Here is a 12,649-nt window from a genome sequence, read left to right on the forward strand (position 1 = left end):
ATTGAAACCAAAGATCGATGCGGAACTGGACAAACTGATTAAACAAGGGGTGTTGGTTCCCGTTGACCATGCAAAGTGGGAAACCCCTATAGTGACCCCAGTTAAGTCTGATGGCTCAATTAGAATCTGCGCCGACTACAAGTGCACGATCAACAAGGCTTTGCAGCCGAGCGCCTATCCGGTGCCGATCGTGCATCATCTACTACACTCCCTGGGGCCCGGAAAATTTTTTGCCAAATTAGACCTGGCTCAGGCCTATCAACAATTACCAGTTGATGATGCCACGGCAGAGGCACAAATGATTGTTACTCATAGGGGTGCATTCAAATGCACCAGGCTCCAGTTTGGGGTGAGCGTCGCACCCGGCCTGTTTCAAAGCACCATGGAGCGCCTTCAGCGCTCAGGACGAACGTCAGTTAGGGGATAGAGTAAGGAACGTCCTTTCTAGATTTAGGGAAGCGGGACTAAGGTTAAAGAAAAATAAATGTATGATCGCTGTCCCCTCCGTTGAATTTTTGGGGTACAGGGTGGACAGCACAGGCATCCACCCTACCGAAAGCAAGGTGAGAGCAATTAAGAGCGCACCTGCCCCCAAGACCAAAGCTGAGCTCCAAGCCTTCCTTGGACTGCTCAATTTTTACTCAATGTTCCTGAAAGACAAAGCTACCGTCGCAGATCCCCTACACAAACTATTGGGGAAGAATGTACCATGGGTCTGGGGGAAACCACAAGCAGCCGCTTTTGAGGCAGTTAAGAGACTTCTATCGGAAGACAGTTTCCTAATCCAATACAACGCAGCGCTACCGCTTGTATTGGTTTGTGACGCCTCCCCCGTAGGAGTTGGTGCCGTCCTGGGCCATAGACTTCCGAACGGCCTAGAGGCGCCCATTGCATTTTACTCTTGCACCCTGTCAAGCGCAGAGCGAAACTATAGCCAATTGGACAGAGAGGCTCTGGCTGCAATTGCGGGGGTTAAAAAGTTCCACGAATATCTCTTTGGCCAGCAATTCGAACTTGTGACTGATCACCGGCCCTTGCTAGGACTTTTGGCAGGCGACAGGCCCACCCCCGCTGTTCTGTCCCCACGCTTGACTAGATGGGCTATTTTTCTTTCGGCCTATTCATACCAGCTTGTACATCGACCTGGACGGACCCTGGGTCACGCGGATGCCCTCAGCCGCTGTCCCCTACCTGACTTACTGACCAATCCAACACCTGAGGCCTCCGTCCTTCTACTAGACACATTAACTTTGGGACCTATTTCCTCTGCCGAAGTGGCTAAAGCCTCAGCCAGGGACCCGATCATTCGTACTGTGATGGGGTGGGTGCTAAAAGGGTGGCCGGTCAAGGTGGACGGGGGGGACTATCAAGGTTTTGTAAACAAATGAAACGAACTGTTCACGCAAGGGGGTTGTTTGTTGTGGGGTGATCGGGTGGTAGTGCCAACAAAACTACGAACGAGGGTCTTAGAATTGTTGCACGAAGGGCATCCGGACATTGTCAGAATGAAAAGTTTAGCCCGCAGTTACGTTTGGTGGCCCAACATGGACCAAGTTATCTCTGAGTGGGTGGGAAAGTGCAGACCCTGCCAGGAGTCTCGCCCCGATCCCCCGCTAGCGCCCATCCGAGAGTGGGAGAAACCAAAAGGGCCATGTGGGAGGATCCATATTGATTTTGCTGGCCCCTTCCACAGGCAAACGTTTTTAATTGTAGTAGATGCCTTTTCGAAATGGCTCGAAATCATTTTAATGCCCTCTACCACAGCCGAGGCTGTTATTAAGGCCCTTCGCAAGCTGTTCGCCACACATGGCCTACCGGATACCCTAGTATCTGACAACGGCCCTCAGTTCACAGCAACCCTGTTCGAGGGATACTTGGCCGGACTGGGCATCCGCCATGCCCTATCGGCCCCGTTCCACCCGGCTTCTAACGGATTGGCCGAACGTTTTGTAAGAACGGCCAAAGAGGCCCTATCCAGACTAGATAACGGGGACTGGCAGGCCAGGATAGATCAATTCCTAGTTGTCCAGCATGCCACACCATGCACAGCCACAGGGAGAAGTCCAGCAGAGCTCCTCATGGGCAGGAAGCTCCGATGCGTGCTAGATAGGCTTCACCCCAACTATTCGCACAAAAATTTCAAGGGAGAGACCTCCGGACTAAGACAGTTTCAGGTTGGGTCCCCGGTGTTCGCTCGCAACTATGCCAGCGGACCTCTATGGGTTGCAGGAACCATAGTGGGCATAACGGGCCCAAAATCTTATACGGTAGACGTTGGGGTAGACAGACTCTGGAAGCGCCACATAGACCAGCTGAGAAAAAGGGTAGTCGGCGAAGCAAACATAAATTTAGACATATCCGAACCTAACTATAACAACTTTCCCAAAACAGCTAACTCAAGCCCGGGTTCGCGAGAATACTTAGCTGACAAGCCCTGGTTCCAGCGCCGCCTCAGCGAGTCACCACTCCCAACCGGGGATAACCACGCCCCGGACAAAATCCAGGAGGTTCCATTGGCGGAGCCAGGAGAGACAGAAAGTCCCTCCGACCAGCTCGACGCCCCACCAAACACTGAACTGCGCAGGTCAACTAGGACGAGAACTCGCCCTGGGCACCTGCAAAATTTTGTGTGTAGTTATGTAAATTTTTGAATGACAGTGCCTTCTGGGAAGGGAGAGGTGTTATGTATTGATACTTTTGAGCGGGAGTTTCAAACCTGCCTATGCTTCTGATTGGCTGACAGTCCCTCCAGGATTGTATATAAGGAGGGCTGCAGCCTCTGAGTTTTTGCTGAAGTCTCACTGTAAATTAAAGAGCTGTTGTCACTTGCTTGGTTGTGCCTCTCGTTATTCCCGAACCACTTCAAGAGGAAAAGACGGGAGGGCTGGAGGGGGGCAGGAAACCAATCCAAACTCTCTTTCTTCTCCCTTCTTTCTCCCAACCCAGCCAGCCACTCTTAGTTTTTCCAAACTCGAAAGCAGGCTTCGAAAATCTTTTCAAAATCATCTCAAGTGTTCACAGGCAGCCCACTCTAAGAGAGCGACCAAGCTTTCCAGGGAGCGTGATGTTCGCACCAGAAGTGCATCCTCCTTAAATAAGCAAACTTTATCCCTTCTTCCAGATCCCCCTCCATACTCTTCATTTGAGAAGACAGCGAAAGGATCGAGGGAAGAAAGCCAGAGCTCTGGCAGCCTCTGGGAAAATGTTTAACAGAGTAACAGACTGCCAGAGCTCTGGCTTTCTTCCCTCGATCCTTTCCCCTTCTCCTCAAGTGAAGTAGCTGCTCTGAGCCATTGGTTGAAACTGGGTTGTGTGAACCGATCCAGCTCTGATGTTAACCTGCCTTACTAGGGGTAAACTAAGAGTGGTTGGTGGGGTTGAGAGAAAGAAGGGGGAAGGGAGAGAGTTTGGATCAATTTCCTGCCTCCCCTCCAGCCCTCCTGTCTTTTCCCTTGGAAAAACATTTGGCTCGTCGATTCCCCCACCGCAAGAGTGGGGAAGTGCATACTCCCAACCCTCTCAGCATCCTTGTGAGAGGAGAAGAGCTCCCCGATCGCTCACACACATGGCTTTGGCTGCTGCCCATCTCTCGTCTGGAACCCACAGCGAGACAACTGGGAAGATGCCTATATGTTTCATAGCAGCAGCGGTGATGGTAAAGACGCCCTAGGACTGCTGCTTCCAACTTTCTCCTCTCAGCTTTGGTGCCTTTACCTTACATGGCAGCGGCAGTGCCTCTTCTTGGCCGCACCTTGCAAGCCAAAAGTGCAACCCAGCAACACCCAAGTGGGGGCTGCATGCTTTTGCCCTGGCAACACCAGTGGAGCCACAATCTGCCAGCCACCATGCGAGCACCAATGTGTGGGCTTGCCGTCCAGTCCATACAGCCCATCCTTCTCAGGGACTGCAAGCTGGTTTTCCCCGGTCGGCCTGAGTCCCAACCCTGCCAGCCACTCTTACATTACACGGTGGCAGTGCCTCCTCCTCCTCCTCCTGGCCACGCCTTGCAGACCAAAGTGCAGCCCTACTCCCCTGAGTGCCCAATCCAGCCAGTCGCTCTTGTCTTTCCCTTTGTAGTTGCTGCTGCTGCTGCTCTTCTGGGGCAGCAGAGCTGCACAGGAGGAACGCCGGAGACAGCACGCCGGGCATTGCCGGTCTTTGCACGCACACAGACACGAGAAACCAGGAGACCAAGTGGCCGATGCGCATGCGCATTCCTGAAACAGGAAGGTCATCTTCCTGGGCCGCGCATGCGCAATGGGCAGCTGCTCTTCCGGTTTCGGGTGCTCAGGTGCACATGAATACCAGCTGGCTGGCATGCCAGAACCCGGAAGAGCAACAGGCGATGGCTCCGCATGCCCAGAAAGATGTCTCTGCATGCCCCTTCCAGCACGCGTGCCATAGGTTCGCCATCACGGCCCTAGGCCCATCAATGTCAGAAGTCTATAGCAAAGTATTGATGTAAAGGTACCAAATTTGTGGATGGAAGCAAATATTACTCTGATTCCGAAAGAAGACTCAGATTTAATGCAGATAAAAAAACTATAGGCACATACCTTTACTGAATGCTGACTATAAAATATATGTTTCAATAATGGCAGAGAGACTAAAAATGTTTCTAAATAGATTTATACATCCAGACCAAAATGGCTTCTTGCCTAAGAGACAGATTAAAAACAATATGAGAGTGTTTTTAAATACATTGGAATATTATGAAGCACAACCTGGAAAACAAATGGCGTTTATCTTCTTAGATGTGCAGAAAGCATCTAAAGTAAATTGGCAATTTATGCTGTTACAACTAAAATCTATGGTCTTTGGTGAGAGATTTATTAACATGATAAAGGCAATATATCATAAACAAACAGCAAAGGTGATGGTAAATGGAGATACGACAGAGAATTTTAATATTAAAAAAGGCACAAGACAAGGATGTCCACTATCTCCTTTACTATTGTTCTGTCCCCAACTACACGCGCACACACCAACAGACGTTCAAGAGTTAAAGACCAAACCAGCCGACAAAATCCTTTTCCTTATGATAACGGAACTTGGCAACAACCTAGTGGCTGCCTGCCAAGAGTTTATTATTTACAAAGAGGAGAGATAACTTCTCCCCACTTCTGATACATCAAAAGAAACAGCTCAATAATTATGGAGTCAATCAAGTCCAGACATAATCCATCAAAGTCTATAGCCAAAAGTCCGGCAATGCAGAATGGCGTGGAAGCTTTCAGCTTTGTTCGTCACAAGGTTTGACTGGCCACCACGCTCCCTTTTATATCCTGTGGGGTGTGGTCCAGTGACTCAGCCTAATCTTGGGCACGCCTTTTCTTCTGTTGCATGCGCTTATCTCTGCGACACTAGCATGGATCCAGCCAAGACTCATTACCCTCATCACTGTCCATCTGTGGCTGCGTGGACGTGCTTGGCCCCGGCCCTATCTCTTGCCCTTCGGCGGACACCAAGGCATTGCCAAAGAGGAGGGTCCTGGAGAGGGAGGCCTTGCCAACTCCTCTCCTTCACTCTCGGAGTCCTCTCCTGCCAATGACACAGGCTCAGATAACGGAGCCACAACAACTATTTATATTGATTTTGGAAGTACTAAATAGAAATATTAAACAAGATATAGAAATTAAAGGTATGGAAATAAAAAAGGAACAATATAAACTACAGGTATTCGGAGATGATTTGGTCTTTATCTTGGAAGATAAAGAAAATGGACTTAAATTAATTAAGAAAATAGAAGAATATGGTGAAGTTGCGGGACTGAAAATAAGCAAAGAAAAAACCAAAATAATAGTTTAAAATGTTACAGACACACAGAAAAAAGAACTAATGAGGAAAATAGGTATACAGATAGTCAAGAAAATTAAATATTCAGAAATTCAACTAATGACAAGGTGTGTAATGATTAAAGAAGATAATTATTATAAATTGACGCAACAAATTAAAATGGACTTGGAGAAAGCTGTGTGAGTTGCACAGCAATGAAAGAGAGACTGGGGAAGCCCCCTGGGTTGCTGCAACAAGTAGCTGAGCCGACCTGACCCTGGGATGAAATCGTGATGGACTTCATAGAAGAACTCCTTGAAAATGGTGGAAATACAGTTATTTGGACAATAATTGATCTATTTTTGAAACAGGCTCACTTTATAGCCTGTCCCAGACTACCCTCAGCCCAGAAACCTACAAAGCTGTTCCTGAAGCACATCTACCAACTGTATGGAGTACTAAGGAGAATCATGTCAGATCGGGTAGTTCAATTTACGGCCATGTTTTGGAGGGAATTCTTATGGTCGATTGATTCCTCCCAAGGTCTTAGCTTGGCTTTTCATCTGAGTACCAATGGTGCAGCGGAACAGACTAACGCAATGGTGGAACAATACTTGAGATGTTATGTTAACTACCAACAAGCCAACTGGGCAGAGCTTCTGCCATTTACTGAAGTTGCAGTAACAACACAGTGCATAGTAGCACTGGACTCTTTCCCTTTAAGGTAATGAATGGAGTGGAATTTGTCCCAATGCCTAAGTACCCTCGGGAACCCCCCACCTCAATCAATGTGACAGAGTGGATCGATTTGTTACAGAGTGCTTGGGGAAATGTAAAATGAACACTAACTAAAGCAGTAGAGGCTCAAAAGGACCAAGCAGATAAGAGGCGGTCCCCTCAGAGACCATTTCACGTTGGGGAAAAGGTTTACCTCTTCACTAAATACTTAAAATTAAAACTACCTTGCAAGAAGCTAGATCCTAAGTTCGTAGGGCCGTTCCCAATAATAAAAGTCATCAACCTGATCACAATGGAGCTAAAACTTCCCTGCCTACTGGGGAAAGTAAATCCTGTCTTCTGCAACAGCTTATTGAAGCCAATAATAGGTCTGCAGCAAAGACCAGTAACTTGGGTAGTTCCCGGTCCCATAGTAGAAGAGGAAACCTATTACAAAGTAAAACAAATCCTAGATTCTAGGCTATATAAGGGGAAGCTACAGTATCTAGTTCAGTGGAAGGGTTATCCCCTGTCAGAGGCTATCTGGGTCGGTGGTGGGTTCCTCCCGGTTCCGCCAAGCCGGTAATGGTGACGATATGATGATAAAGCTTGGTAGACCAGTACCTCTGCTAAATCCTAAAGAATTGTCACATGACCATCAAGCCACGCCCACAAAATAAGCCACACCCACAGAACTGGTAGTAAAAAATTTTAGAACCCACCCCTGATCTGGGTAAAGAGTAAGGATGTAAGGGCAGAGAGCTGGTTAGGAAATTTCATGGACAGGTCGCGATATTTTATGATTTTTTTCCAGTTCTTTTTCTCTGACTCTGGCGTCTCCTGGTACCAATAAATTGTATGCTTTGGTTTTCAACAACTGTGGTATCTGGCATGTTGTGTTCCAAATGATGATCTGTCTGTGTTCAAAAGTCCTACAAGATCTTCACCTTCTCATTTTCAACAACTTTTTTTATTTTATGTTCCCATGACTTTTTGGATACAGGTAAGTCGTATTTTTTACATAATGACCAGTGGATTAATTTAGCAACTTGATCACCTCTAACTTTTGTAAACAGTTTGCACAATTATGCTGCACTCACATATTAAATGTGAAACAGTTTCATCTTTGTCATTGCAAAGTCGGCAGTTTGGATTGTGAGTGAATTTTTGTATCTTCGTGTTCGTGGCATTAGTGCTTGTTCTTGAGCAGCAGTATTAAACCTTCCATTTCTTTTTTGATGGTTCCCATTTTAACAATCTGTCATCCAATTGTTTTTCCTTATATTCTGCCTTTGTTTCTGTTGTTTTTATATTGTTCTCCATCCAGGTTTTCCAGTTCAGCCAAAGTCCAGTTGATGATTCCAGCTGGGTAGTGTATCACTTGAACTGCCCATGTATTAATGGCTTTAATTATGTTTCCAATGATGTTTGATTTTAATATTTTGCAGACCCTCCTGATGTATTCCTTTTGCATTGACTCTTTGACTTTTCCATTCAAGATGTTATCTGCTTCCAATATGCCTACATATTTGTAACTATCATCCTTTGCTAATGCTTTCATTATGCTTCCATTTCGCAGTTATATTCCTTCTGTTTTTTGCATTTTTCCTTGCTGCATGGATAATATAGCACATTGTTCAAGTCTGAAGTTCATTCTGATGTTGCTGCTGAGCAGTTGAACTGTGTTGAATATTGATTCAAGTTCAGTGGGGCTTTTCACATACATTTTTAAGTCATTCATGTATAGTAGATGGTTTATCTTGCCATGCTGGCTTGAGATTTGGTATCCCAGTTTTTTGTTTCGTAGGATTATTATTTTTTTTTTATTAAAAAGTTTTACAAAACAAAAAACATTTTTACAAATCCCCCCCACTCCCTCTACCCCCTCCCCTCCCCCTCCCCCCGGACTTTCCAGAGCAAAATACAGGGTATAACATTTATCAATCATAAGCTAAACTAAACTAACAATCTATAAGTTCCTCCCCCCCCGAAGCTTAACTCCCCTTGTACTAACAAAATATAGATACATTTCTAACATTCTAATCACTCATAAGCTATTTGGTATTTCCTAGTCTGCTATTTATTTTTAATATAGTCAATCCATCTTCTCCACTCCAATATATATCTTTCTTGTGTATGGTCCTTCAAGTACGTCGAGATCTTCGCCATCTCTGCAAAATTTGCCACTTTTAATGTCCATTCTTCTATCGGTGAAACGTCTGAAGTGGCTCGAGAGTTCATGGCTTCCATGACGGCCATGGACCTTACTCAGTTAATTCATGACCCCACTCACACAGGGGGACACACTCTGGACTTAGTTTTTGTCTCTGGTCAGCGGTTGAGTGGCCTTGATATAGGGGATATAGCCATCGAACCCTTGTCATGGACTGACCACTCGCTCCTTCGACTAGACTTTCTAACCGCTGCACCCCGCCACAGGGAGGCGGGACCGACCAGGTGGCTCCGCTCCAGGCGCCTGATGGACCCTGATAGGTTCCAGATGGAGCTTGGGCCATTTCCTGAGATTCTGGCTCATGACTCGGCTGAGGACCTGGTGGCCGCCTGGGATAGTGCGGCTGCCGGGGCCTTGGACCGAGTCGTGCCTTTGTGGCCTCTGACCCGGCACCGAACTCACCTAGCTCCTTGGTTCACCGAGGAGCTTAGGGAGATGAAGCACCGGAAAAGACGCCTGGAGAGTAGTTGGAGGACCAGCCGCTCCGAATCTGACCGAACACTGGTGAGGTCTCATATTAAGACTTACCTAGTGGCGATAAAAGCGGCAAAAACTAGCTATTTTGCCGCTCTTATCGCGTCATCAGATAATCGCCCGGCTGCCCTGTTTAGGGTGACCCGCTCCCTCCTCCATCTGGAGGTGCAGGATGACCCCTTGCAGGGTCAAGCTGAGGATTTTGTGCAGTATCTGTATGACAAAATCGCTCAGATTCGGGAAGGGCTGGCCTCTGACTGGGTATGTCCGGATGGGATGACTGAGGCAGGTCTTGAGAGCATTATCTGGGGGGAGTTCGATCCTGTGGCTCCCGAGGACATGGACAGGGTCCTGGGACGGCTGAATGCGACCACATGTTTATTGGACCCGTGTCCCTCCTGGTTGGTACTGGCTTCCCGGGAGGTGACAGGAGGCTGGCTCCAGAAGATTGTTAACGCTTCTTTGAGTGAGGGGGTCCTGCCGGCCGCTTTGAAAGAAGCGGTTGTGAGGCCCCTCCTCAAGAAGCCCTCTCTGGATCCGGCTGTTTTGGCTAACTATCGTCCAGTCTCCAATCTTCGTTTCGTTGCGAAGGTTGTTGAGAGTGTGGTGGCGCAACAGCTTCCCCGGTACCTGGATGAAGCTGTCTATCTAGACCTACTCCAGTCCGGCTTCCGGCCTGGGCACAGCATGGAAATGGCATTGGTCGCATTGGTGGATGATCTCTGGAGGGCCTGGGATAGGGGTTGCTCCTCTATCCTGGTCCTGTTAGACCTCTCAGCGGCTTTTGATACCATCGACCATGGTATCATGTTGCACCGGTTGGCGGGGTTGGGGGTGGGAGGCACCGTTCTGCGGTGGTTCTCCTCCTACCTCTCTGACCGGTCGCAATCTGTGTTGACAGGGGGGCAGCGGTCGACCCCGAGGCACCTTGCTTGTGGGGTGCCACAAGGGTCGGTCCTCTCGCCCCTTCTGTTCAACATTTATGTAAAGCCGCTGGGTGAGATCATCCGTGGCTTCGGGGTGGAGTTCCATCAGTACGCTGATGACACCCAGCTGTACATCTCCACCCCAGGCCACCCCAATGATGCCCTTGAAGTGATGTCCCAGTGCCTGGAGGCCGTGCGGGCCTGGATGGGGAGAAACAGGCTCTGACTCAACCCCTCCAAGACTGAGTGGCTGTGGCTTCCGGCGTCCCGATATAGCCAGCTGATGCCATCGCTGGCTATTGGGGGTGAATCACTCGCCCCCACGGAGAGGGCTCGTAACTTGGGCATCCTCCTGGATGCACGGCTGTCTTTGGAAGATCATTTGACGGCCGTGGCCAGGGGGGCTTTCTATCAGGTTCGCCTGATACGCCAGTTGGGCCCCTTTCTAGATCGGGACTCCCTACGCAGAGTCACTCAGGCACTTGTCACTTCCCACCTGGACTACTGCAACGCTCTCTACATGGGGCTCCCCCTGGGGTGCACCCAGAGGCTCCAGCTGGTCCAGAACGCGGCCGCGCGGGGGATTATGGGGGCGACGAGGCGCTCCCATGTGACACCTCTCCTGCGCGAGCTGCACTGGCTCCCGGTGGTCTTCCGGGTGCACTTCAAGGTGTTGGTGACCACCTTTAAAGCGCTCCATGGTTTAGGGCCGGGGTACTTACGAGACCGCCTTCTGCCACCAATAGCCTCCCACCGGCCAGTGCACTCACACAGAGTGGGCCTCCTCAGGGTGCCGTCTGCCAGACAATGTCGGCTGGCGACCCCCAGGGGGAGAGCCTTCTCTGTGGTGGCGCCCACCCTCTGGAACAACCTCCCCCCAGAGTTACCTACAATAACAGACCTCCGGATTTTTCATCGGGCCCTGAAAACCCATTTATTTCAACTAGCTGGGCTGGCTTGAGTCAAATTTTAAACTGATTTTAAATTGGAATTGTTTTAATTACGGCCAAAAGATTTAATTATTTTAATCAGTTTTTAGATTTTGTATGTTTTGTATGTATGTCTTGTTTTTATTTTGGCTGTTCACCGCCCTGAGTCCTATATTGGAGAAGGACGGTATAGAAATTTAAACAAAATAAATAAATAAAAATAAATAATAGGTAAACATTTCTTCTTCCAATATTGTGCTACCAAAAGCCTAGCTGCTGTTATCAAGTTTAAAATCAATTTAGTCTCTATAGCTGTACAATCTGTAATTATGACCAGCAAAAACAATTGTGGAGTAAATTTTAACCTTTTTTTCATAATATTTTGCATAATCCACCAATTTTTTATCCAAAATGCCTTAACTTTTTTACAAGTCCACCATATATGCAAATACGTTGCATCCTCCGACTCACATCTCCAACACTGAGCTTGCATATCTGGGTACATATTCACTAGTATTTTTGGGTCTAAATGCCATCTATAAAACATTTTGTAAAAATTTTCTCTTAAGTTTTGTGCTTGTGTAAATTTAACATTTCTGACCCAATTTTTTTCCCAAGTTTCCAACATTATAGGTTCCTGAATATTCTGTGCCCATTTAATCATGCAATTTTTAACCAGTTCCGTTTCCGAATCTATTTCTATCAAAACGTTATATAACCCTTTAATATGCGAATGCCCTTGATCTCTAATTTGTTTTATCAAGTTTTCTTCATTTTGCATGATACCAAATTTCTGATGTTCCTTCCATCTAGCTTGCAGTTGCCCATACTGAAACCATGTAAAGGTTCTCCCTTCTTCTCTTAATATATTTAATGATTTCAATTGTAATTTTCCCCTCTCCATAAAAAGGAGTTCTTTATAAGTGATAATCTCTTGTTTTGGTTCTAAGTTTATATTCTCTATCGCATGTCTAGGAATTGCCCATACAGGTATTTTATAATTCAACTTATACTGATACTTTTTCCAGACACACAACAAAGCATTTCTAAATATATGACTTTTAAAGGTCGTGTCCACTTTCTTATCATATAATAAATAAGCATGCCATCCGTATAACAAATCATGCCCTTCTATATTCAATATTCTTTCTTCAGTTAAATTAAACCAATCACTAATTATTGAAAGAACAATTGCCTCATAATATAATCTTAAATTAGGCATTTTAAGACCCCCCCTTTCACGTATATCCAGTATTATTTTTAACTTTACCCTGGGTCTTTTACCCGCCCATACAAAATTATTAATACCTTTCTGCCATTCCTTGAGATTTACATCTTTTATAAATATTGGTATCATTTGAAACAAAAATAAAAATCTTGGCAAAACATTCATCTTTATTGCTGCTATTCTTCCCAATAAAGATTATTGTAACTTTTTCCAATTTTCCATTTCTTTCTGTACTTTGTGCCATAACACTTCATAATTATTTTTATATAATTTCACATTTGTAGCTGTAATAAACACTCCCAGATATCTCACCTTTTTTACAATTTCAAAGCCCGTTATTCTTTCTAACTCTTCTTTTTGCTGTATA

This window comes from Pantherophis guttatus, chromosome 4 (assembly GCF_059756535.1).
Source record: "Pantherophis guttatus breed Tessera chromosome 4, ASM5975653v1, whole genome shotgun sequence".
Classification (NCBI taxonomy): domain Eukaryota; kingdom Metazoa; phylum Chordata; class Lepidosauria; order Squamata; family Colubridae; genus Pantherophis; species Pantherophis guttatus.